The sequence below is a fragment of the Helianthus annuus genome, chromosome 17 (genome assembly GCF_002127325.2).
Source record: "Helianthus annuus cultivar XRQ/B chromosome 17, HanXRQr2.0-SUNRISE, whole genome shotgun sequence".
In the NCBI taxonomy this organism is placed as follows: Eukaryota; Viridiplantae; Streptophyta; class Magnoliopsida; order Asterales; family Asteraceae; genus Helianthus; species Helianthus annuus.
The window spans coordinates 34,370,911-34,397,072 of record NC_035449.2 but is presented as its reverse complement, the minus strand read 5'-3'; the positions used below and the strand labels follow the sequence as shown (position 1 = coordinate 34,397,072).

Below are 26,162 nucleotides of genomic sequence, written 5' to 3'. Positions count from 1 at the left end.
AGATTACCTAAGGATTTCGTTTGGGTAATAAAAATAATAGGTTTAAAAAGAGAGGAATGAGGCAATTCGCAAATCCGCCTTTTTGCAGAAATTGCAGAAAGAATAATTTTGGAAAATGCAATGTAACCTGCAACTTTTGCAAAATGATAGGACATCGTGAGGAAGATTGTAGGAAAAAGACCAGGGTCTGCTATAATTGCGGAGAAGCTGGGCATTTCAAACCCGAATGCCCTAAATTGGTTAAACCAGCAGATAACAAGGGTAAACCAGCTGACGGAGCTACTAAGAAAAATGCTAGAGCATTCCAGCTGACCACCCAGGAAGCAGAACTCATCCCAGATGTAATAGCTGGTACGTTCTTAGTTCACGACGTTTATGCAAAAGTATTATTTGACTCTGGTGCAAACCAAAGTTTTATCAATACTTCATTCTGCCAAGCTCTTAATTTACCCTTAACCACCCTTAGGCAAATTTTTACAGTCGAAACGGCAGATGGGAATTCTGTTAACGTAAATAAGGTTTTGCAAGAAGGAAAGATAGAACTGTTAGGCCATAAGTTTTCTGCAAACCTGTTACCTAGGAAGTTAGCCAGATTCGATGTAGTGTTAGGAATGGATTGGCTGATAGCCAACCATGCTCGAATCCTTTGTGATAAGAATTCCGTAGAAATCCGTACTCCCACAGGAGAGGTAATTTTAATTGCAGGAGATAAACCACGAAAGCCACTGAAATTCATTTCAGTAATGAAGTTGGCTAGTTATTCAAGAAAACAAGAAATGGTGTATATGATTTCGGTAATCATTAACACTAAAAGTAAGGAACTCCAGGACATCCCTATAGTCTCAGAATACCCAGACGTCTTTCCGGAAGAATTACCTGGGTTACCACCTGATAGAGAAGTAGAGTTTAGAATTCATCTAATTCCGGGTACTACACCGATAGCCAAGGCACCTTATCGATTAGCACCCACCGAAATGCTAGAATTGAAGAAACAGTTATATGAATTACTAAGCAAAGGATTTATACAACCTAGTTCATCCCCTTGGGGAGCACCAGTGTTGTTTGTGAAAAAGAAAGATGGATCGATGAGAATGTGTATCGATTATAGGAAACTAAATAAGGTTACAATTAAGAATCGGTACCCATTAACTAGGATTGACGATCTTTTTGATCAACTTCAAGGCGCTAGGTATTTTTCTAAGATAGACTTGCGCTCCGGATATCATCAATTGAAAGTACAAGAAGAAGACATACCTAAAACTGCTTTCAGAACTAGGTATGGCCATTATGAGTTTACAGTCATGCCCTTTGGACTAACAAATGCCCCAGCAGCATTTATGGACATGATGAATCGGATCTGTAAACCATATTTGGATAAATTTGTAATCGTATTCATCGACGATATACTTATTTATTCCAAAAGTCGGGAGGAACATTGCGAGCACCTGCATGCACTCTTAACTTTGTTAAGAAAGGAAAAGCTTTATGCCAAATTCTCGAAGTGTGAATTATGGCTGCAAGAAGTACAATTTTTAGGTCACATGGTGAATCACGAAGGAATTCACGTAGATCCTGCTAAAATAGAAGCAATCACCAAATGGAAGGTCCCGCAAACAGCTATGGAAATTAGAAGTTTTCTAGGCTTAGCTGGATACTACAGACGATTTATTAAGGATTTCTCTAAGATAGCTGTACCTTTGACTAAGTTGACCTGTAAAGCCGCTAAGTTTGAATGGGGACATAGACAAGAAGAAGCTTTTAAAATTTTAAAGCACCGATTGACGAATGCTCCAATTTTGGCATTGCCCGAAGGAACAGAAGATTTTGAAGTATATTGTGATGCTTCAAAATTAGGATTCGGTTGTGTGTTGATGCAACGCAAGAAGGTAATTGTGTATGCCTCCCGGCAGTTGAAAAAGCATGAGGAAAATTATACGACTCATGACTTAGAATTAGGAGCCATAATTTTTGCCCTTAAAATCTGGAGACATTATCTGTATGGAAGTAAATTTACTGTTTATACAGATCATAAAAGTTTAAGGTACATATTTGGGCAAAAAGAGTTAAATATGAGGCAAAGAAGATGGATGGAAATCCTAGGCGATTACGACTGTGATATTCAATATCACGAAGGAAAGGCGAACGTAGTCGCAGATGCCTTAAGTCGTAAGTATCAGGAAAAACAAAAGCGAGTCCGTGCTCTTAGATTAAATCTACAAGTAGATTTAATGGAACAATTAAAGAAAGTTCAGGAAACAGCAATCAAGGACGATGCTGAAGGAATGAAAGGTTATATAAAGGAACTAGAGCAAGGAAATGATGGAATTTGGAGATTCCACAAGAAACGAATTTGGGTACCTAAGCAAGGAGAATTAAGAAATAAGATTTTAGAGGAAGCTCATAAATCTAGGTATACTGTACATCCAGGAAACAATAAGATGTACCAAGATTTAAGAAACAATTTCTGGTGGATAGGAATGAAAAAGAATATAGCTGAATACGTATCTAAGTGTCTTACTTGTTCACAAGTTAAAGCTGAACACCAGAAACCTTCAGGACTACTACAATAGTTAGAAATGCCTGTATGGAAATGGGAACTTATAACAATGGATTTTGTTACTAAGTTACCCAAAACCAGAAAAGGTAATGATGCGATTTGGGTAATTGTGGATCGATTAACCAAATCAGCTCATTTTGTACCAATGAAGGAAACCTTTAGCATGGAAAGATTAGCCAAATTATATGTGGATGAAGTAGTATCTTTACATGGAGTCCCACTCTCCATTGTATCGGATAGAGATAGTCGTTTCACTTCCCATTTCTGTACTAGTTTTCAGGAAGCAATGGGAACCCGACTAAATTTAAGTACTTCATATCATCCTCAAACAGACGGACAAAGTGAAAGGACGATACTAACTCTGGAAGACATGCTCCGAGCATGTGTAATTGATTTTGGTGGTAATTGGGATAACCACTTACCCTTAATTGAATTCTCCTATAACAATAGTTATCACTCTAGCATTGAAGCTGCTCCATTCGAAGCACTGTATGGATGCAAGTGCAGAACCCCCAGTTTGTTGGGCAGAAATAGAAGAAAGTCAATTATCAGGTCCAGAAATTGTGCAAGAAACTACTGACAAGATAACTCAAATCAAAGAAAGATTGAAGACGGCTAGAGATCGTCAGAAAAGCTATGCAGACAATCGCCGTAAACCACTAGAGTTTCAAGTCGGAGACAAAGTACTTTTGAAAGTCTCTCCTTGGAAAGGAGTAGTACGATTTGGTAAGAAAGGAAAGCTGAGTCCAAGATACGTAGGACCATTTTCAGTAATGCAACGAATAGGACCAGTTGCTTATCGCTTACAACTACCAGAAGAACTAGCTGGAGTACATGATGTATTTCATGTATCCAATCTCAAGAAATGTTTATCAGACGAATCCCTGGTAGTACCTCTTCAAGATGTGGAGGTAAATGAAAAATTAAAATTCGTAGAGAAACCACTGCAAATAGAAGACAAGAAAGTCAAATTTCTCAAACACAAGCGACTAGTGCTAGTCAAAGTCAAATGGGATTCAAAGAGAGGACCAGAATATACTTGGGAGCTGGAATCAGAAATGAAGCGGAAATATCCTCATCTATTTCCATGAATCTCGAGGACGAGATTTTTCTTAAGGTGGGGAGGATGTAACAACTCTCACTAAAATTAATACTTAGTAGGATAATTATCTATTAATGAAACCCTAATTGAGAAACCCAAGTAATTCTACATAAACCCTAAAATTTTCATAACAATCGGAATCAGGATCAGGGCCCTAAAACTCAGGGGGGGTAAACCCTAGCTGATAATTATCATATTAATTCGTTGTCTAACTTTCAAATTCACAAACTGTCAACTCACCTAAGCTACTGGACACGAAAACACCCTAGGCTAGAAAGTAGACCCGTCGCGCCACGCGACGGGTGCACTTGTTCTTGTCGCGACACGCGAGGGGGACGTTTTTCAGTGTATAAATAGTAGACATTGGGACTTGCATTCTGTTGTTAATTCGATGAAGAAATTCGTTGTATACGTTGAATTATAACAGAAACAGTTCACAACACACACTAATCTCGAAACGCTGTCGCAATCAGGGTAATAACTCGATCGCTCTTACGATTCAACGTCCGATCGATTGTAACTATCCAACGATTGTTTTAGTGCTGCTCAAAATTGAGTTTATACTTCGTTATTCATCGTGATTTCGACTTGAATGTTTGAGTGTTGTTCGAACTCGGACTATACTCTGTCATTCGTTGTGAATCCGCTGAATTGTTAAGTATTGCACTTGTAAATCGTTGTGAGGGTTTAATCTCGTGAATTGTCGTAACTGCTGTATTAGTTACTAACCCATTTGTGTGTGCATTGTTATTTAAATTAGGTTAATCAAGGCTAATCAGTAGGCTTATACTCTGCTCGTTAAATCTGCAATGTGAGTCATTCTCTTTTTATCAACTGTTTTACAAAACTCCAAGTTATTTTCAAAGTTATAATTACAGGGATTAAGTCTTTGTAATCACCAAGTTACAGCCGGTATGTGGGGTTTTGTATACATTACTTGATAACCGTCACTATTGGACAACGAGTTAGCCAATGAGTGATATGACCATAGTCATAGACACCATCGGGCAAAGAGGCTACCGATGGATGTTCGAGTGACAAGTACTGTGGGTAGTTGGTTTGATATCAGAAACATTGTAATCGCTCTTAATACTGTAATTTATAATAAATGTGTCATTTTCAGTAAAATGAATGATTCACTCAGTATTTCCCTGCTGACAAAACCTTTTTCAAACATGTTTCAGGTGAGCTGTTGTGAGCAAAGAAAAAGTGTCGTGGAGCACTACAAGCTTAGAAAAGTGGCTCAATGTAAATAAATAAAGAAACATGATTTAAGAAATAAAGATTTCCCAGTGAAATCACCTTATTGTAAATTATGGGATTTATCCCTATATTATATATAAACGAGTAGTTTTAATATTAAACGATCCTGCTTAAAAAGACTTCCGCTGTCGCCTAAATTAAATACCACGGGATTTCCTGCCTCGCAGCTCTGGACCGGGTCAAACCGGGGCCGAGGGCCGTGACACCTAATCATTAACGTTAAAAACCCAAAAAATGATCAGACCAAAAAAAACCATTTTAAACTGTTCTACTTAAGCTAATAGTTAGGCATCATAATATGTACAAGAAACCACCACCATCTTCAAGCCCCATTGTCAAAACAGAGCTTCGCATGCAAGTTGCCTACGAACCACCACACGATCCGGATTTGGGTCTGGATACAATGACGAGTGGCTTGCACCTTGAATTCGGCTACATTACCACGTAAAAGACACCACATTTCAGATTTTCTAAAACACACGCATCACAAAATCATGGTTATAAGTAAATATAACACAATGTCGTACCTGTTAAATGGAGGGTATAGAAGATTATGACGTACTATCACAACCCCCGACCCCACCCTGGGCGGGAGCCGTGAGGGATACAGTAGTGGTACCGGTGTTTTTTAAATTCACAGCGGAAATTTTCATCAAGATCGTACTTAGGAAAAATATCAGAGTGATAAAACACCGAAGTTTTATATATTAAACAGTTGGGATAAAACCCACACTACATCAAAAGGTTTTTATAGAGAAAAACCCTATTTTTACAAAACACATTTCCTTTCCTTTATTTTGATGACATAGCCACTTTATTTAAGCTTCTAGTGCCTCGTAGCATTTTCCTTTCTTTCACAGTAAGTCAACTGAAACGCATTTAAAAACATTTTATCAGTGAAAAATACTGGTGTGATCATTCATTTGTATAAAAATACACTTTCTTATAATCACGGTATTAATGGATTTTACATTTATTTGTATCTTTCAATTACTCAAATCAGTATTTGTCACACGTCCATTTCGGTGACTGTGGTCATATTACTATTGGTTAACTCGTTGTCCAATAGCAACGCGTGTCATGTAGTGTCTACAAAAGCCCACATACCGACAGTATTTAAGAATACAAAGACTTAATCACTGTAATATAAGTAAAACTTGGAAAACATTTAGGGGTTTGAAAGCATTTGATAAAAGAGAATGACTCACTTTGTAGAATTAGGGTTTTGATTTTATAGCCTCCTGGCATTAAGCCCGGATTCCTAGTTAAACATACAATGCAACATGTATTATTGTAAGAAACCCAATTCAAACTTTCATGTTAATCACGAGATCAAAACCTCAATGTAGTTAACAAAGTATAGCCTTATACAGGCAGCACTTTAGCATTCGTTGTTTGGTTTCACATCAATCGGACAGGGTATCGTACCAGTGATCTGGGTTTAGTACACTTCCTACGGAGCAGAGTTACGAGGGTTAGGGAAGTATTAGAACGACATTTTGAGAGGGAAAGAAGTATCGATTTTTGACTTAAACTGGTGCACTGAACTCATCCCAGATCTGGCCTTTGTATAGCCCAGGTGGACCTCTCTCCCGCGTCATGGGAGGAGACATGGTCTCTCCCACGTGGCGCCTAGGAGGTCAGCCTGGCCTAGACCTGCCACGTGTCCAGCATAGGTTTGACACGTGGTGCCTTGACGTGACACGTGTTCTTGGCCACTTTTTTCGCCCAATCATGTGTTTTCTCGATTGTCGTGCAGATACTTATCGCGTAAGCTCGTGTCTTGATCCTAAATGGTTCGCTTTTTATTTATGAGTTTGGTAAGGGTATTTTTGTGAGGGTTGGTTCATCAAATGCCAAGTTGTAACACCTCGAAAATTCATGTCCAATAATGTATTGACACGTGTCGTAAGCTTTGAACGTGTGAAAGAATACTTTAGAGGGACTAAAATTGACAATTAAGGAAACTATGTGAATATAAGGGTCCAAAGTGTCAACAATGGATAAATATATTTTAAAATATCCCTACAAGATGTTTATACCTTCAAACGAATAAATCATGGATCATACGAAGCTAAAAATGAAAGAAAGTGAGAGATTACAAACTACAGGGGTTAAATGTGTCAACATGTTTAAAGTATACCTCTGAGTGACCTTTTAGCAAACCCGAAGCTTCGTAACGATAAATTATGCTCACTAGATTGTGTGATAAAAATTTCATAAAGTTTCGTTAACATATGAGAAAGTTATGATGAAATTCCTATACGAGGGGTTAAAAGCATCAACATTGAATTCTAAGGCCTTATGCATGTCCACAAAGTTAAACAAGGACTTAACCAAGTTTGTATAAGTCAAAAAGCCCTTAAAAGTAAGGTTAGAAGGCTGAAAATGCAAAATAGGAGCTTAAAACCACGTTACAAAGGACCAGGGGCTGAAATGTAAATATGTGAAACTTGTTTGGCTGGTTATGGGAGGCCAGGCGGCCCGCGTAAGAAACCCTTAAGGGTTTACGCGCCCCGCGAGAACTGTACAGCGACAGAAAACATGCACAGTTGTCTGTTCAGGCCTGTAACCGACTTAAAATGGTTGTTTTCTTATACAAGAGATCTCTCCAATGGTTTTACATACAATAGGGGCACTTGTACTGATCTTATAACACTTGTAGACCTCTTTGGCATGATCCTAAGTGATCAAATTGCATATATAAGGCCACCCAAGTTGTAACAATTTTCACTTGCACTTGCAAACATTCACAACTTCTTTCCTGGAGCTCTCTGGTCATCAAGCAAGCTTCCTAGTGGTCTCTAGTCGTAATTAGGACTCTTGTAAGTATACTTAACCCTTCCTAATTCAGTTTAGCTTAGTTAATTAGCTAAAAGTCAAACCGTCGTAATTAAGGTTTGACTTCGAGATTACTCATAATTTATTCAGTCAAATCTCGAATTAAAAATACCTATGAGTGGGTAATTATGTGGGTAATAAACCCTTTAAAGGGTACTCCCTGATTCCCACTTTAACTAGGTCAATTGTAGGGTCAAAGCTTACTTTAAAAAGTCAACATAATTCTTATTTTCAAATTAATGCATAATTAGCAATGTAGGATCCATGCAACCTGTTTTATCATCAATATAACTTGGTAAATAATGTAAGAACATGTCTAAACATGTTCACCCCGACAATTTTCATTTTAGGCTCGGTTTGGAACCGAAAGTCGCATAGTTTGACTTATGCTTTGACTTTCAGTTCTGACCCGTTTAAGCCAAGTTTAGGATTGCCTTAGAGCTTCTTTTGGACCTATTTATGTGTTAGTATAACCCTCTGTGATTATACAACTTGGTTCATTATATATCCGAATCATATGCATGTTTCCGCTAATTGCCTAATTGTTGACTATTATACCCTTGTCACCTTAAAATGCGATTTTTGAAAAAGTAAAAGAGTAGGAACATTTGCTACTGATTCATAAACTTGTACCTAAAATTTGATATCAGTTTGAGGTCTAGATTTAGAGTTATGCTCATTAGCGTAATTAGAAGCCCTTTTAGTAAATAAATGGCATAATTAGCATATAGCCTATCTAAACCCAAATTTTAATATCAAACTTTTTACCTACTGATATAAAATAATATTTTGGGATTTTTAGAGATTTTTATTTATTTTTAGGATGAGCATAACTTAGAATTTTAAGCTTGATTCGGTTATTGCCGGTTTTGCCCTTTTGGGCTATAAAATGAGTTTTATAAATATTTTTGACCCCAAACCTTTTTATATTGATCTAATATAGTAAATAAATTATTTTGAGCCTTCTGGAATTATAAAAATATCAGCTTTCTATACAAAACCCGGAAATGGCTCCAAATCGCCTTTTTAAGCATTTTTATGACTTAGTATGTATCAAAACTAGTTTATATATATAAGGGTTGATACCTACTGATGTATTTAGTAAATTTTTATATTATAACAGTAAACAAAAGTTTTAAACTCAGATTTTCAGTTTTGACCTTTTAGACTTATGTGAAATTACCAAAATGCCCATATGGTGCATAATATGGTTATAACTAATGAATTTCACATATATATGATACCCTACTGTTATAACTTATTAAATTAAGTGTATTTACTAAATAAATCAGACCTGTAACTCAGTTTACAATTAAACTTTTTTATACCCATTAAAATGACCAAAATGCCCTTATGAGGCATAGTTTGTGTTTAAAATCATTTTGGGCATAATAGGAGGTATCATACTAATATCACAACATATTTAGTGCATATTAACTCAGGGAACTTGTATGTGATTCATATGGTTACTCGTTACGCACTCTCCGCGTTCGGATCGGCTTATGTAACTAGTTTACACATTTTAGCCGAAACGGGTCAAACCATATCATTATTGTCTCAAAATCCAGAATGTGTTTAAGATTACCCATATTAAACAAGCATGCAAGCTTGTCAGGTCAAAACCACATTCTAAACCGGTCTTCGCCTTCCATGCGATTGAACCGTATTCATTCTTTAAAACTAATCGGTCTAAGCTTAGGCTAAATTAAAGACCCGTTAGGATTCTAATAGGTTATTATAAACCTTCGTTCCAGAATAGGAGATCCAGTAAAATATATTTGCACTTGCTTATTGTGACTATACTTGCTCAGGTAAATACTTTTAACTTATTTTCCCTATATGGGCTTGGGGTACGGTATATAAAATACCGCTTGGTCGGGCATTGAATCTTTATTCAAATGTAGGTTAAATCATTGAAGTGACCCGTTAAAAATTGTTTTGTTTTCTTAAAGCCTTTGGGGGGTTAATGACCATGTCCCGGATATCCTTGGCATCATTTTACGAAATGGCCACGACCTAAGCATACGGGTGTATGCGTACACCCGTTGTGCATAAATATTAAGGTATAACCGCCAGTTTCGGGGGAAACTGCTGCGGGACTATACCATGTGGTGTGTCTATTGATCTTTAATCGGGTGTAGACCCGGGCTACTGGACGCATAAGAAACATGTAAATCTTTTACAAGTTTATATTCAAATAATTATTCCAAGTTATAAAAATCTTTTTGTGCCATGTGCATTCAAATCAATTTTAAATCTTTTCGAAATGAGTCAGTTAAATTGTATTTACCAGTGTAAACTGACGTATTTTCCCAAAAAGATTAAGTGCAGGTACCATGCGTAATAGGCTGGCCTCTCCTTAGCATCGCTTAGAGTCTCGCAAGCTTGGATGCAAATAAATCTGTTGAACATGTTTCCTTTTTCTTTTGATCCGCCTGTGGATCTATTTCAACTGTTTGTGATACTTAATATTACAATAGTTATTCGGTTGAAATAAATCTATCTTTTTGCTTCCGCTGTGCATTTTAAATTTGTGTTGTTTGACTATGATGATATCAACTACGTCACGATACTCCCCACCGGGCCCACCGGTGACACGTGGAAAATAGGGGTGTGACAGGTTGGTATCAGAGCCAACACTGAGTGAATTAAACACTAGTCTTTTTGTGTTTAATCTCAGTGCACAAATTGCACATTCCTCGAGTTCCGAGTCTAGACAAAGAACATAGGACAAATTCTGTTTTTGTTTTATTTTTGTCTTTTATTTCATATATTCTTGTCGTTATTTTTAATTATGCTTGCAGGTTTGAGAATGCCGCCCAAGATGAGACGAGGACGAGGTAAGGCTCCATTCACTAGCCATGACCATGAAGTCGGGCCTTCTCACCGGCGTACACCATCGATCACATTGAGCACTAGCCCTCAGGAGCCATGGAGGGTTTACGTTGAACCCGGGAGGCGATCAGTCTCCCTAAGTTCCTCACCGTCCTACTTACATTCTTTTGGGCCGCAATCCGAAAACGAGCCCGTCAACCCTCCGCCTTCCTTTATACCGTCGCAACAGTCAAACTGGCACCATTCTTTTGGTGACCCTACCCCTGCTTTCCAAAGCCGGTTTAACCCGGCTAATTTCATTCAAGAGCCCGTTGGTTTTAACCCACTAGAACCGAAGATCATTTTTCGGGTGATAACGACATGGATGAAGATATGGATCCCGTGGAGCCTGCAACCGGGACCCCAAACCATCCCATCGAGATCTCGAATGGGTCCTCGTTCCACGGATCGCCTTAGCGCGGTCCGGATAGCTACCAGGCGAGGTTTAACCAGTGGGACTGGTATTTTACTCCCTCTGAGCACTCGTCTCCGTACCAGCAGCAGCAGCAACAGCAGCAGGATCCTTCTGAGGATTCCCGATTTGTGGCAGTCACTCCGCCACCACCTCCTCCAGTGGAGCAGCCTCTTCTGGAACCACCGAGGCGGAGAAGGTCAAACGCACGGATGTCCGTGCGAGGAGGAGTCCGCATCAGCACTCCCCAGCCTTCGAGTGGCAGCCATTATCCGCCACTCCAAGAAGAAGACCCGCAGATGGGGGACCATCAAACCCCGTCACGGAGGCGAACTCTGCACCTGTCGTGCCACCATTGGGTTTTGATAACCCAATCCCTGCATATGCCGGTTCTGCGGCATATAACCCGTTCGAGCTACCGGGCCACAACAGCTACAACTATGCCAATGTGGACCCGTACCAGGAGGCGTGGGACTACAATCTCGCCATCCAGATGGACCCTATGGTGGTCTTTGGACCACTGGTTACCCAACTTATCGGTACCAGCGTCCGCCACATCCTCAACCTCTTTATCAGCCGCCGCAGCCGCAACTGATCCCGCCGGAACGCCAACAAGAGGTTCTCGAAAGGTTGAACCAAGTTGAGCAAGAAGTTCGAGAAGACCGTAGGGAACGTCAAGGCTTCTTCAAGGGTCTGTCAGACCTACTCAAGGGGAAGTCCAAAAGAAGGGGTCATTGAAGACCTTTGTTTATTTATTTTAGTTGTAGTTAAGTCCCTGCGTAGACTTTTGTTTCAATACTCGGCCCCTGCGTGGGCTTGTCTTTTTGTACTCTGCCCCTGCGTGGGCATGTCTTTTGTTAACCTCTACGTGGGTTTGTTGTTTGTTTCGCCCCTGCGTGGGCATGTTATTTGGTAGAAGTCCCGTTTAGGGCAAAAATGTACTTGTTTAATTTATTAACGAGATGTTTAAATTTGAATTTGAATTTTTGTTTATTATTTATTGTGTGCATGAAACATAAAATAAATGAAAATAATTTTCTAAATTAAAAAGATCTACCATTATATTAAAATGGCAAAAATCTAAAAAGAACCAGACCTAGCCATGTGTTATCATAAGACAGGGCCAAGATGGTAGTTCCATAATTAGATTCAGATCATATTAACATCTCACTTTAGGACTGTTCTGCGTTAATTATTAAAAGAATCTTAAAGGTAAAACCTAGCTTATGTGTCGTTGCAGACATGGCCAAGATGGTAGAACCTACACAAAAGATTCCAACTCTTGTTAACACCTGAAAGCATGTTAACATTCATGACAAACTGTGATACAATAAAATCACATAGGTCATCTTTTAATTGGGTTATTTAAATTCCCTTAATTATATAACCATCCCTTAAGGATGAAGTGCCTATGGGCTATAACTAATGTCCTTTTTGGACTAAAGACAGTAGTAGCTTATAACTCCCTGTCTGGAATAAGGCAATAAACTTTGATTAAAGCCTTAATACCTTGACTCCGTAAAAGTCTTGGTTTATATATTAAATTTGTCTCTGTGACTATGCCCTTTTGTGCTATTATTAAATTAAAATATAGGATTATAATAAAGATCCTGAACATAAAAATAATTAACAAATTAACTTAAAATGGCTATTAAAACCATGGTTAATAAATCATATAATATTGTAAAAACTTCTAAATAAAACCTTGCCCATTATTTTCTATATGTAGCAATTGAAGCTACATGGCTGGGTCGTATGAAGTGAACAGTCATCCGGTGGAAAACCACGATAATGCTAGGATACAGCTGACTGGTGCAGAGCTGCAAGCACTAGTTGATAATGCTATTACAAGGGCTTTGGATCGGCAAAACAGTGAGTCTTCTGGGACTCGAAGTAGGACCCTATCTACACCGCATTCTAAACCCAAGACTCATTCTGAGGCTCACAGCGAGCCACCCTCTATCCAGCCTAAACCTAAGAAAGAGGAATCAAAGAAAGATGATGATCGACATTCCTCAAACCAAAACAGTATTCCATCCAAAAAGATTGTACTTGATGATAAGCCTCGTGCCAAAGGTTGCACATACAAGTACTTTATTTCATGCAAACCCCGAGATTTCACTGGGGAGAAAGGGGCTGTGGATTGCATGACCTGGTTGGATGAGATGGACACTATGGTAGATATAAGTGGATGTGATGTAAGGGATATCGTGAAGTTTGTATCCCAGTCTTTCAAGGGGGAGGTCCTAGCCTGGTGGAGATCATTGATTCAAGCTACCGGGAAGATTCCACTGTACAATATGACTTGGGAGCAATTTGTCGCTCTTATCAAGGAAAACTACTGCCCTCAGCATGAGGTGGAAAAGATCGAGTCTGATTTCTTATCATTGGTTATGAAGAACCTTGACTGTCAAGCCTACCTTATGAGCTTTAATACTATGTCAAGATTGGTTCCTTATCTTGTAACCCCGGAACCCAAAAGAATAGCTCGACTCATTGGGGGTTTAGCCCCTGAAATCAAGGCTAGTGTGAAGGCCTCTCGGCCAACTACATTCAGGTTTGTAGCTGATATATCCTTGTCCCTCACATTGGACGCAGTCCGGCAGAGATCGCTGAGGAACACGGATGCAGAAAAGAGAAAGCGCGATGATGATAATTCACGTCGGTCAAACAAGAAGCACAGAGGAAACAACGACCACAAGAAGGGGTCGGAATCTAAGAAGGATGGGCACCAGTTATGAGATAAGCCCAAGTGTAAGGTCTACAAGAAACACCACTTTGGGAAGTGCAGATACGATTCAAAATCCCAGTCTCAGCCGAGGCCATGTGGCATTTGCAAATCAACTGAGCATAAGACTCTAGAGTGCAAGAAACTGAAGGATGCAACTTGCTACAGTTGCAATGAAAAAGGGCATATCAAGACAAATTGCCCAAAACCTGCGAAGAAAGCTGAAGAAGGAAAGAAAACCAATGCAAGGGTCTTCCGCATGGATGCGAAGGAAGCTGTTCAGGACGATAATGTCATAACAGGTACTTTTCTTATTAATGATATCTACGCAAGAGTATTGTTTGATTCTGGAGCAGATAAATCGTTTGTAGATAATAAGTTTTGTGAATTGTTGAAAATGCATGTTAAAGCCTTAAGTGTGAAGTATGAAGTGGAATTAGCTTATGGAACCATAGAAAACGCATCAACTGTATTAGATGGATGTGTCATATCCATTAGGAACCACTCTTTTCTTTTGTCCTTACTTCCGTTTAAGCTAGCCGGTTTCGATATAGTGATAGGCATGGATTGATTATCGCATAACCAAGCCCAGATTGTATGCAACAAGAAGCAAGTGGTGATCAAGACTCCATCTGGTGAGCCACTCACCATCCAAGGAGACACCCAGTACGGGTTACCTGAGCAGGTGTCTATGCTCAAAGCATCTAAATGCTTGAAGAAGGGTTGTGTCATTTATATGGCACAAGTGACTGTTGATGAGCAGAAACCCAAGATTGAAGATATTCCAGTCATTTCTGAATACCCCGAAGTTTTCCCGGAAGAGCTACCTGGTTTACCACCAGATAGATAAGTAGAGTTCAGAATCGACATCATTCCAGGAGCAGCGCCTATTGCAAGAGAGCCTTATAGGTTGGCACCAACAGAGATGAAGGAATTGAGGACGCAGTTAGATGATTTGTGACGGGTGGTCCATTGGACAACCCTTTTATGATGTTAAAAGACAAGTTTATCCCTCATTTAAGTGTGTAATTATCTCGAATTAGATAACTACTGTTGCTCATGTCTCAGGTGCGGTTTGGCGGCTTAAAGTGAAGAAAAATGCAGCTCGGGAAGGTTTGAAGTTGAACGGGTCGAGTTTGAAGCAAAAGATGAAACGAAGAAGGAAAGTCAGCTCTCCACCGTAAATTACGGTCCTACCGTAATTTACGGTAGACCTAAAATTCACCTGGAGGCTGCCGTAAAACAGTAGAGTAGCACCGTAACAATTTCATGTCCACCGTAACTTACAGTGGAGCCGTAAGTTACGGTGGAGTCTGTGATCAATTGTGTAACTGCCATCATTAAGTCGGTTTATGGGTGTCTTTTCAGCTATTCTCATCATTGGTCGGTTAGAGAACACTTTGGGGGCGATTTTGGCTATCTTGGCTTGGTTTTAGACAATTTCTAACATTCGGTTTGTGTTTTCGATTCGTATGAACATTGAATTGCTTGTTATGATGATTCACCAAGCTATGTGTGGCTAAAACTTTCGGTGATCATCTTAGGTGCAGGTTTCTCTTGAACTTTTGTGTGTTTATTTCTGAATTTCTAGAATGATAACTTGTGTTTGCTTGTTTATCATGGTGTATGCATAATTGTTTGTAGCGTGTTAATTGATAGTGCAATTTCTTGTCTCAATCGTACATTCTTGGTGCCGTTGGCAATCGAGATATCACGGGAAGGGTTAGGGTTGGTTATTGATTAATTGGTCATCGGGAAACAACCTCGCGTTTATATAATCCGAGTACTTTGTTCCCTTTTATCACTTCAATTATCTATACACGAGTTATGTTTATGTAACTCTTTCTAGTTGGAATTACACACAATTGTTTAAATAAACTGAATCCTAAGATGGTCATTGTTTTCCTAATCTGTTAAACAACCAATTTTGATTTGCACTTAGTTATTAATTTAGTTTTCTAAAACAACAATCTAAACCATTGATCTTTATTTTCTGCAAATTAGGTTAATTGTAGTTTAATTGCGAAGCTATATAATCGACATATTTTCCACATACCCCCTAAGTTCGATACCCTCTTACCACTATCTATAGTTGTTTTTGGGATTAAATTTGCGTGTACCTACGATAGCACGACAAATTTTGGCGCCGTTGCCGGGGAGTAGTGCGCAACGTGTGTCAGTTTGTTAGTTTTGCTTTGTTATTTTCGGGTTTACACTGGTGTGTTTAGTGTGCAGGTTCTACAGGTGCATGCATACTAGAGGCTCTCACAAAGCGTCACCATTGTCATTTGATCCGGAAATCGAAAGAACATTACGGCAAAACAGGGTTTTATTGCGAGAAAACAGAATTATTGGTTCACCCACTTCACCAATTACACCAAGAAACATCATGGCCGATTCACAAATTCCACCTACAACGGGTCAAACGACCTCATCATTCATACCTACTTCCACACAACCATCACCAAACACAACTATACCAAATTCCACTACAATTCCTACTCCACCTCATGACACTACACCAACCAACACCACGCAACCCATTACTACCCAAGAAGAACCAACCATTACCTTTAACCCATCCACTACTATACCACCATTGTCCCATTTCTTCCCGGGTGCGGGTCCGTCATATTCAAGCCATACCATAGCACCAATTTCGACCATTGTCCATGCTACTTCAACATTTAGACCATCGAACCAAGCGGGTTTTCAATATTCAAACCTTCCATTTGGGCAATCGTCAGGAATTCAAGGAGATGGGTATGATGAACGATTTGAGGAGTTTAAGGGTTATGATGAGGATGGGTATGCTTACGGGGGTTATGGTGATCAAGGAGAATTCGGATATGTGCAAAGTCAAACTCAAGGGATGGCAAGTGTCGGTGGAATGCCACAACAACAACAACTCGTACCACAACACATTCGGCCAAGACCACAAGGGCCACCAATGCAACATCCTATTCCATTGCAACAAATTCGGCCACAAAATGTACAACCACAATTTCAAAGACCACCTCAACGCCCACCGATGCGACAACAACAGTTTCAACAACCAATCGCACCACAAGGGCAAGTACCAAGGCCAATGGGTCCTATCCCTCCAAGAGGTAGGTTTGGTGTACCAAGGAGACACCTTAGAGAAAATGTGAGGGGCATCGAAGCACATTTTAGGCCGGTAATCACTCAAAACCCTTCACCGGTAGTTATTCCTCACAATGATCAAGGGAGGACATTTGAAGTGAGGACGAACTCTTTGCAAAGTTTACCAAAGTATAAAGGATTAGCAACGGAGGAGCCTTACTTTCATTTAGAGGCTTATGAGTCGATTTGTAACACTCTTGGGAGTCAAGGGTTCTCGGCCGATGATATTAAATTGGTATTATTCCAATTTTCTTTGGAAGATAAGGCGAAGAAATGGTTCTACACGTTACCTTCGGCATCCATACATACATGGGGGGAGATGCAACAAACTTTCTTGGATGAGTTTTACACCGCCCAAAAGACCAACGATGCACGAAAGGGGTTGACAAGTTTCCAACAACAACATGGTGAGATGTTTCACGAGGCATTTGAGCGTTTCAATATGATGATTAAAAATTGCCCTCACCATGGAATTGAATTGTGGGAGTTTATGAATGCCTTTCACGAGGGGTTGAGTGCCGAAGATGCACGTGATTTGATGTCCATTACCGGTGGGACTTTTGGTACAAATTATGAAAACGATGATTGGGAGTTCTTGGAGAGCATGGCAACTACATCAAAGAGGAAGGCTCAAGCATCAAGAAAAGCCTGACCGGCCATTGCCCGACCTCAAGTGCACGCCATAGATAATGGTAATGTTCAAACTACTAATCAAATTTATGATGTTTGTGCTTTGTGTAATGAAATAGGTCATGCGGCTGAAAATTGCCAAGGGATGTTGGAAGGGCAATATGAAGAAGTCCATGCGGTTCAAGGTCAAGGTCAAGGAGGGGGTGGTAGAAATTACAACGACATGAACTCTAATACCTACCATCCCGGGTTGAGGAACCACCCAAACTTTCGGTATGGGAACCCTTCAAATCAAGCTAACCCGAACTTTCAAGGTAGCCAAGGTAACTTTGGTTCGCACCAACCTTACAATAACCAAGGTGGATACCGAGGCGGGAATAACCAAGGCTATCAAAGACAATATCAAACGGGTCAAGAACAAGGGGGTCTTCGGGTGGAAACGAGATGATGGAGATGCTAAAGAGCATGCAAATGGAGATGCAAAAACGGAACCAACTCGATGAAGTTCGAATGCAAAAGGATGAGGTTCGCGACAAAAGCATCCAATCACTAACAACCCAAATGGGTCAATTAGCAACCGACGTGGCTGAATTAAAGAAAAACAATGGTCAACTTCCTAGCGACACTAAGGTAAACCCTTCGCATGGTACGTCATGAGGTAATGTTAATATTCATCATGTTAGTGTTTTAAGAAGTGGGAAAGAGTTTAAAGCCAATTTGTCACCCGAATTGGTTGAGGGGGTAGTTGAGGACATCACGGGTAATGATAGTGATGATGATGTTTCACCGGTAAAACCAAAAGAATTAAATGTTAACAAACCGGGTGTGGGTGAAAATAAAGAACATGAAAATAATGAAAAAGTTGAGGGTGAACCGAGTCAAGTTCCTTTTCCTTCGGCTTTACTTGACCCGGGAAAGAAAAACTTTATTGTATCGAGAGGTCCCCAAAAAGAGGAAATGTGGGACATGTTTAAACAAGTTAAAATTAACTTACCACTTCTCGATGCAATAAAACAAGTACCCGCCTATGCCAAATTTTTAAAAGAGCTATGTATGCAAAAAAGGCAAAACAAGAAAAAAGTGCCTAAGCGGGTCGATTTAACCGGGCAAGTAAGTGCAGTTCTAAATGGGGAGCTTCCTCCTAAGCTCCAAGATCCGGGCACGCCATTGATTAACATACAAGTGGGTAATTTTCAAATGGCTAAGGCGTTACTAGATCTTGGAGCCGGGGTGAGTATTTTACCGGGGGGCTTATATGACCAATATGATTTTGGTCCGTTAGCAAGGGTGGAGACAACGGTTGTTTTGGCCGATTTGTCTCATAAGCTACCTCGGGGTATGGTCTAAAATGTAATTGTAAAAATTGATGAGTTCTATTACCCGGTCGACTTTCTAGTCTTGGACTACTCATCCGCGGACCCAAAACAACAACAAAACGTAATTTTGGGTCGGCCATTCTTGAGCACCGCTCATGCCGTCATCGATTGTAGATTTGGTACGGTCGACATGACTTTTGGGAATAGAAAAATGCGTTTGAATGTTTTTACTAACAATTCTAATGCTAATGGTGTTGATGAGTGTTTCATGGCAGATATAGTTGACGGATGCAACCCGCATGAGTATGAGGAGGATGGTTTGGATGTATGCCTGTGTGATTTTTCTGAACAGGTACATGCTTATGCACTCCGGGTTGAAGAGGAAAAGCAAGATGCAATGGCTTTGAAGGAAGGTATACCACCATGGACTCATCAATTTGAAGGTCTACCAGCGGAGATCGATTCGGGTACGAAACCATCATTAGAGGAACCGCCAAAGTTGGAGCTTAAAGACTTGCCAAGCCATTTGAAGTATGTATTTTTAGGGGATAATGACACTTTACCCGTCATTATTGCCTCTAATTTGGAGTTGGCACAAGAGCAAGCATTGTTGGAAGTTTTGAAGGAGAACAAGGGAGCTATCGGATGGACGATTGCCGATCTCAAAGGAATTAGTCCATCCATTGTCATGCATAAGATCATTACCACCGAAGATGCAAAGCCGACATGAGAAGCTCAAAGGCGATTGAATCCGAACCTACGAGAGGTAGTTAAAAAAGAGGTAATTAAGTGGTTGGATGCGGGAATTATTTATCCGATTTCGGATAGTGCTTGGGTGAGTCCCACCCAAGTTGTGCCTAAGAAGGCCGGCATTCAAGTAGTCAAAGATGAAAGTGGTGAACAAATTGCCACCCGACCGGTTACCGGGTGGCGTGTATGTATTGACTACCGGAAATTGAATGTCGCCACTTCTAAGGATCATTTCCCGCTACCATTCATTGATCAAATTATTGAAAAACTATCGGGTCAAAAATACTATTGTTTTTTGGATGGGTACTCGGGTTACAATCAAATAGCAATACACCCGGATGACCAACACAAGACCACCTTCACTTGTCCATATGGCACCTTTGCCTTTAGGCGAATGCCATTTGGCTTGTGCAATGCTCCGGCAACTTTCCAACGATGTATGATGAGTATTTTCTCGGACATGGTTGGAGAGTCGCTCGAAGTTTTCATGGATGACTTCTCCATTTTTGGCACTAGTTTTGATGCTTGTCTCAACAAATTACAAAAAGTGTTGAAAAGATGTGTTGAGAAAAACTTAGTGCTAAGTTGGGAGAAAAGTCATTTCATGGTGCAAGAGGGCATTGTGTTGGGTCATGTAATTTCTGAAAGGGGGATGGAGGTGGATAAGGCAAAAATACGGGTAATATCATCTTTGCCACCTCCGAAAAATGTTAAGGGTGTAAGGTCGTTCTTGGGACACGCGGGATTTTATAGACGTTTCATAAAGGGTTTTAGTGTTATCACTAAGCCTCTATGCAACTTGTTGTTAAAAGATGTCCCATTTGATTTTACTAACGAGTGTATGCAAGCTTTCACTGTTTTGAAGGAACACTTGGTCAAAGCTCCTATCTTGCAACCACCGGATTGGTCAAAGCCGTTCGAGATAATGTGTGATGCAAGCAACACCACTATTTGTGCAGTTTTGGGTCAACGGGTTGATAAAAAGCCGGTGGTCATTTACTATGCAAGCAAAACTCTATCCGAAGCGCAACTTAATTACACCACAACCGAGAAAGAATTACTAGCGGTGGTGTATGCTTTGGATAAGTTTCGCTCGTATATTTGGGGGAGCAAGGTGGTGGTTTACTCGGATCATAGTGCGGTCCGATACTTGATGGAGAAAAAAGATGCGAAGCCTCGTTTGATTCGGTGGGTCTTATTGTTACAAGAGTTCGATCTAGAAATCCGAGACAAAAAGGGAAGTGAGAATGTAGTAGCGGATCACTTGTCTCGGATTCCGGTGGAAGGGATTGATGATGTTAGTGAGATTAATGAAAGTTTTCCCGACGAGCAACTCTTAGCCATTTCCACTTTTGTTGCACCGTGGTATGCTCATTATGTCAACTACTTAGCCACGGGTGCTATCCCAAGTCATTGGACCAAGAAGCGTCGACAACAATTCATGGTTCAAGTAAAACAATATATTTGGGATGAACCGGATCTCTTCAAGATTGGACCGGATCAAGTTATACGAAGGTGTGTGCCTGAGACAGAAGTGTTGGAAATTTTGACCCATGCCCATTCGTCCGCATGTGGGGGTCATATTAGTGGGCACAAAACAGGTTATCGGGTTCTTTCATGTGGGTTTTATTGGCCCACCATTTTCAAGGATGCATGTGAATTCGCTAGAAATTGCATAAATTGTCAAAAGATGGGAAGCATATCGAAGAGGGATGAGATGCCTTTACAACCAATCTTGGTTGTAGAGATATTTGATGTGTGGGGTATAGACTTTATGGGTCCTTTTCCGAATTCGAATGGTTTTCTATACATTTTGGTAGCGGTGGATTACGTCTCGAAGTGGATTGAAGCTATTGCAACACGAACAAACGACCATTCGGTTGTTTGTAAATTTGTTCAACCCAACATCTTTTCTCGTTTTGGCATCCCGCGGGTTATTATAAGTGATGGTGGTTCGCATTTCAAGAATTTCAATTTTGGGAAACTATCGAAGAGGTATAGCGTGAATCACCGAATTGCCACACCTTACCATCCGCAAACAAGTGGACAAGTCGAAGTGTCCAACCGTCAAATCAAAGAAATTATTATGAAGACGGTATGAACGGATAGAAAGGATTGGTCGAGTAAGTTAGACGATGCATTGTGGGCATACCGAACGGCCTACAAGACTCCTATTGGCACAACGCCTTACCGGATGGTGTATGGTAAGGGTTGTCACTTGCCAATGGAGTTAGCGCATCGAGCACATTGGGCAATTAAGACGGTTAACGCGGATTATGACGAGGCGGGGAAGTTGAGAAAGCTACAATTAAGCGAGATAGAAGAGATTCGAGACGAGGCGTATGAATGTGCATCAGCTTATAAAGATAAACTCAAGAAGGTGCATGATGCAAAATTGCGAAAGAAAACGTTCGAAGTGGGTCAAAAAGTTTGGTTGTATAACTCAAGACTCAAGATGTTCGCGGGTACGCTTAAAAGCAAATGGATGGGTCCGTACATCATTCGGAGAGTTGGAAGGTTTGGTGATGTAGACATCCAAGATGAGCAAACACTTAAGCAACAAACGGTGAACGGTCACCGGTTGAAACCATACTTGGAGGGGAATGACATCAACAACTTGGAGCTTGACAAAGCGGGCTACATCTTGCGCCCGGTCGATGAGGAACAACCGTGAGAGGCCCAGGTTTGGTAGTCTAAATAGTAGTGTTTTGTTTTGTTTGTTTTGTATAGTTTGTACAATTACCGTATTTCCTCGAAATCCGTGTTTGAAACAAGTGTGGGGACGTTCGGGTCACAAATTACTCTAACATTGTGTTGAGGACAACACGGGACTTTTGAGGGGGTAGGGTGATTTTTACACGTTTTTGAAAAAAAAATTAAAAACATAAAAAAGCGAAAAAACTAAAAAAAAATATAAAAAAATTCACTTCAAAAATTCAACTTTTGTGAAATCATAAACGCCTAGAAGCCACCGTAATTTACGGTCTCACCGTAATTTACGGTGGAAATGAAAAAAGTTGGGGCTTTACGGCATTTGGCTACTGGTTTACGGTGGAATTTTTTGTTCAGGTTCCACCGTAACTTACGGTCTGACCGTAAGTTACGGTACGCAGCAGATGTTAACGTGTCGTTTGGGTTCCGCATTTATATAAAAAAAAAACAAAAATAAAGATATCTGGTCACGTGAAGTCTTCCCTAACCACACAATTCCACTCCATCTATCACCATCCATCTCCATCTCTTTCAAAAGACTCACAACTTCTTCTTCTTCTCCAACCTTCAAACCTCCATAATTTCATCAGTTCTTGTCCAAACTAAGTGAAATCGGAGTCTATCTTGACTAATTTTTCACGTAGTTTCTGATTTTGACAAGAGATTTACAAGAAAACGCAGTTTTTGGGTCCGAACTTCAAACCCTAGCTTCGAAAATTTTGGGGCTTTTTGAAGTTTTTGTCTCATTTGTGTTTCTTACATCTTCAATCAAGGAAAATGGTTAAGACGAAAGAAAAAGCGGGATCTAGTTCGTCATCATCGAAAGGGAAAGGCAAACAAGTGGAACAACAACCGCGAAAGAGACAATATTTGGGCCGAGTGGATGAAAGTGAAAGTGAGGAAGAGATGGAGTTGGACCCGACTGAAAAGCCGATATGGAATTCGGGTCCATTAGATGATCAAGCAGAGGAGTGGCAACCGACACTCTACCATGACAGCATGAATAAGTTGAAGAACAAGGCTGCTGCATTCATTTGTGAAAGAGAAGTTAATGAGGTTCAATTTGGCTAGTTCGGGGTGTTTGATAAATTTCGCGCTCTAGGTTGGGAGGGGGCGCTTAGTTGTTATGATAAAGATAAAAGCAACTTGTTTATGACCGAAATTCAAGAGTGGATGGCAACTCTTAAGGTTAACCAATATGACAGGCCATCGCAAATGAAGCTAACGGGTATTGTGAATGGAATTCCAGTGGAGATGTCTTTTACCACATTGAAGAAATTGGGAAAATATGACAGTCTACCGGCTAGTGATTATATGATACCGACTCTTGATGACCTCCTGATTAAATCGGAGAAACATGTTCGATGGAATGATATGTTGGCAGCAATATTTTTACCCGGTAAATACAGTGGTATTCTATACCGGAAGAATTTAAAAATAGAAGCTAAATTGTTGTTAGCCATATGTGTTCTCAATGTTATTCCACGAAGGGGAGACAAGGAGCAGGTGAGGTTTCCCGAAGTACCCGTTCTTTACACGCTAATGCATGGGTCTCCGCGTTTTCCGATACGCTATCTGATCATGAATCATTTATGGATCTGCCGGAATAAGTATGGAAGAGACATCGTCCCTTATTGTCGAATAATTATGGGGTTAATGAAACAACAAAAGGCGATAACATCTGAAGATCGAGGAGCAACAAAAAGGCATCAGCCTTTTACGTTGGATAAGTTGGGGATTGGGTGGTCATATACACAATCAGAGCGTTATCACAAGTTAAAGTCAGAAGGGCAAAGGTGGAGGGCACTAAAATTGGGTGCACGAGATTTGTTACCGGGTGAGCCGGATGAGCCAGAAAGTGATGAAGAAGTAGTTCCAAGTGGAGACGAGGATTATGCGAACGAGCCGCATGGTGGTGAAAACGTAGGTCAAGGGGGTTATGGTAGAGGATATGGTGGTATGTTCTATGATTATACAGAGCGATCTTATGTGCCCGGGTGGGCGTATGAAGGTACCATGCAAGAAGTGATAGCAAACCAACGTCCTCCGGCTTCCGTTTTTGAAACTTGGTCGGGTCCGGAGCGGACGTTGTATGACCAAAATACCATGATGAGTGCAAGTATTGAGCGTTCTTTGAAGCAAAACTTTGATCGTAATGAGGCATGGAACCGCACCTTTGCGTATTCCCAAGAGGTGGAAACGAATAATCGGTATTATGACGATCAAGAGAGGAGGATGCATGCAGATTGGCATGCCGGAAGGCCGGTGGTTGCGGATCCACAACATGTGGATTATGCTTTGCTACCGCCTTATGATGGTAGTGTATCATATCCGACTCCACAGCTTCACCACTCACAATGGATTGACCCGAGGCAACAAGAGGGAGCCCAACAACAACAAGGAGGAAGTAGTAGTAGCGGCTCATTTGCATTTGGAGAATGGAACGACATGATGTCTTCCATCTTTGGACCTCCGGGACCGCGTTACTATTAGTCAGGTTGTGTTTCTCCTTTGTATATTTTGTGCATATGTGTTAGTTTGTTTTGTTTTGTTTACGGTTGGGCGGTTGGGTGGTGTATGATTGTTATGTTGAGTGCGGGATGGTGCTTGTGGGTGGTGTCATGTGTTTTTTAAAAAAAACAGAAAAAAAAAATATAAAATGAAAAAATACAAAAAGAAATTTGTGGTTTGAGTGAAGAAGCTTTTTGTTGATGTTGAATGATTTTAGTGATCAAAGCCTCCTAAAGCCATACATTGGGGTCAATGTATCCCAAGTATGGGGATGGGGGGAATTTTTGAAGATTTTGAAAAATTTTGAGCCAAGCGAAACAATGTGAAAATTTGAACACCCTAGATTAAACTCAAATTGGTGCACCGGCAACCCTTGACACCTTTTTCATTCTTGGTGAGAATCGTAGCCACACTTGTATATAAATAATGCTTATCTTTGATGAGAGTGGCTACGGGTGGGGGTGCATTAGAACTTGTGCTTGAATGCGGTTCGAGGCCTTAGTTGAACATGAATGTGAAAAGGATAAGGGCATTTAGGTAGCCTCGTCGTTGGTGTGAGCGAGTGTGGGATTTGGGGGGTTGGACCTCATAAGTTATATATATGAGCATGGTAGTGAGAGGGGCGGGGGTTTGGACATTTAGTTGCCCAATTTTGTGCCTAAAAGCCTATCATTTGTTACCCGTAGCTACTTACCTAAAAATTTACCCAATTTGACCCGGTCTTTTAGTATTATTAGTAGTAGTTGTAGTAATATGATGTAGATATGTTGATGCTTTATTGCATGGTTGTTTGCTTGAAAAAAAAAAGAAAAAAAAAGAAAGAAAAAAAAAAAGAAAAGAAAAAGCAATGAAAAATGAAAAAAAAAAGAAAAAGAAAGAAAGAAAAAAAATTTAAAAAAAAAGAAAGGTTGTTTAGTTGTCTTGTACATAGTAGTTGAGATTGGTAGTTGTTAGTTTGTTTTATTATGTAATAAAAAGACCGGGTTAAATTTTCACTACTTCATATATATTCCATTTCCTACCCACACACCTAGCCACGTTACAACCTTGAAAGTCCCTTTGATTTGCATTCATGTTTGGCACTTATAGGAGAAGGATTGATTTAGGTACAAGCCTATGATTGTGCAACTACCCGTTTGCCTATTGTGTGTCTAGCTTATCTTTGCTAGTATTCAATTGTAGCCGAGAGGAGAGATTTAGAGAGGGGTGCATTGTTTTGGGTGTTAAAAAGGGGTTAGTAAAAGGATTGCTTGTTTCTGCTTGGTTTACATTGATCACTTGTTTTGAAATTGAATTGACGAGTTGCTTGGGACAAGCAACGG

The 26,162-nt window shown here is 40.2% G+C and overlaps 1 non-coding gene across 1 annotated transcript; it reads right to left on the bottom strand.

Annotated features, from left to right (window-relative positions):
* Positions 1-17,289: 17,289 nt before the first annotated feature.
* On the bottom strand, positions 17,290-17,395 carry LOC118489659. Its single transcript, XR_004887676.1, has one exon. It is a non-coding gene; the product is annotated as a small nucleolar RNA R71 (small nucleolar RNA).
* Positions 17,396-26,162: the final 8,767 nt, after the last annotated feature.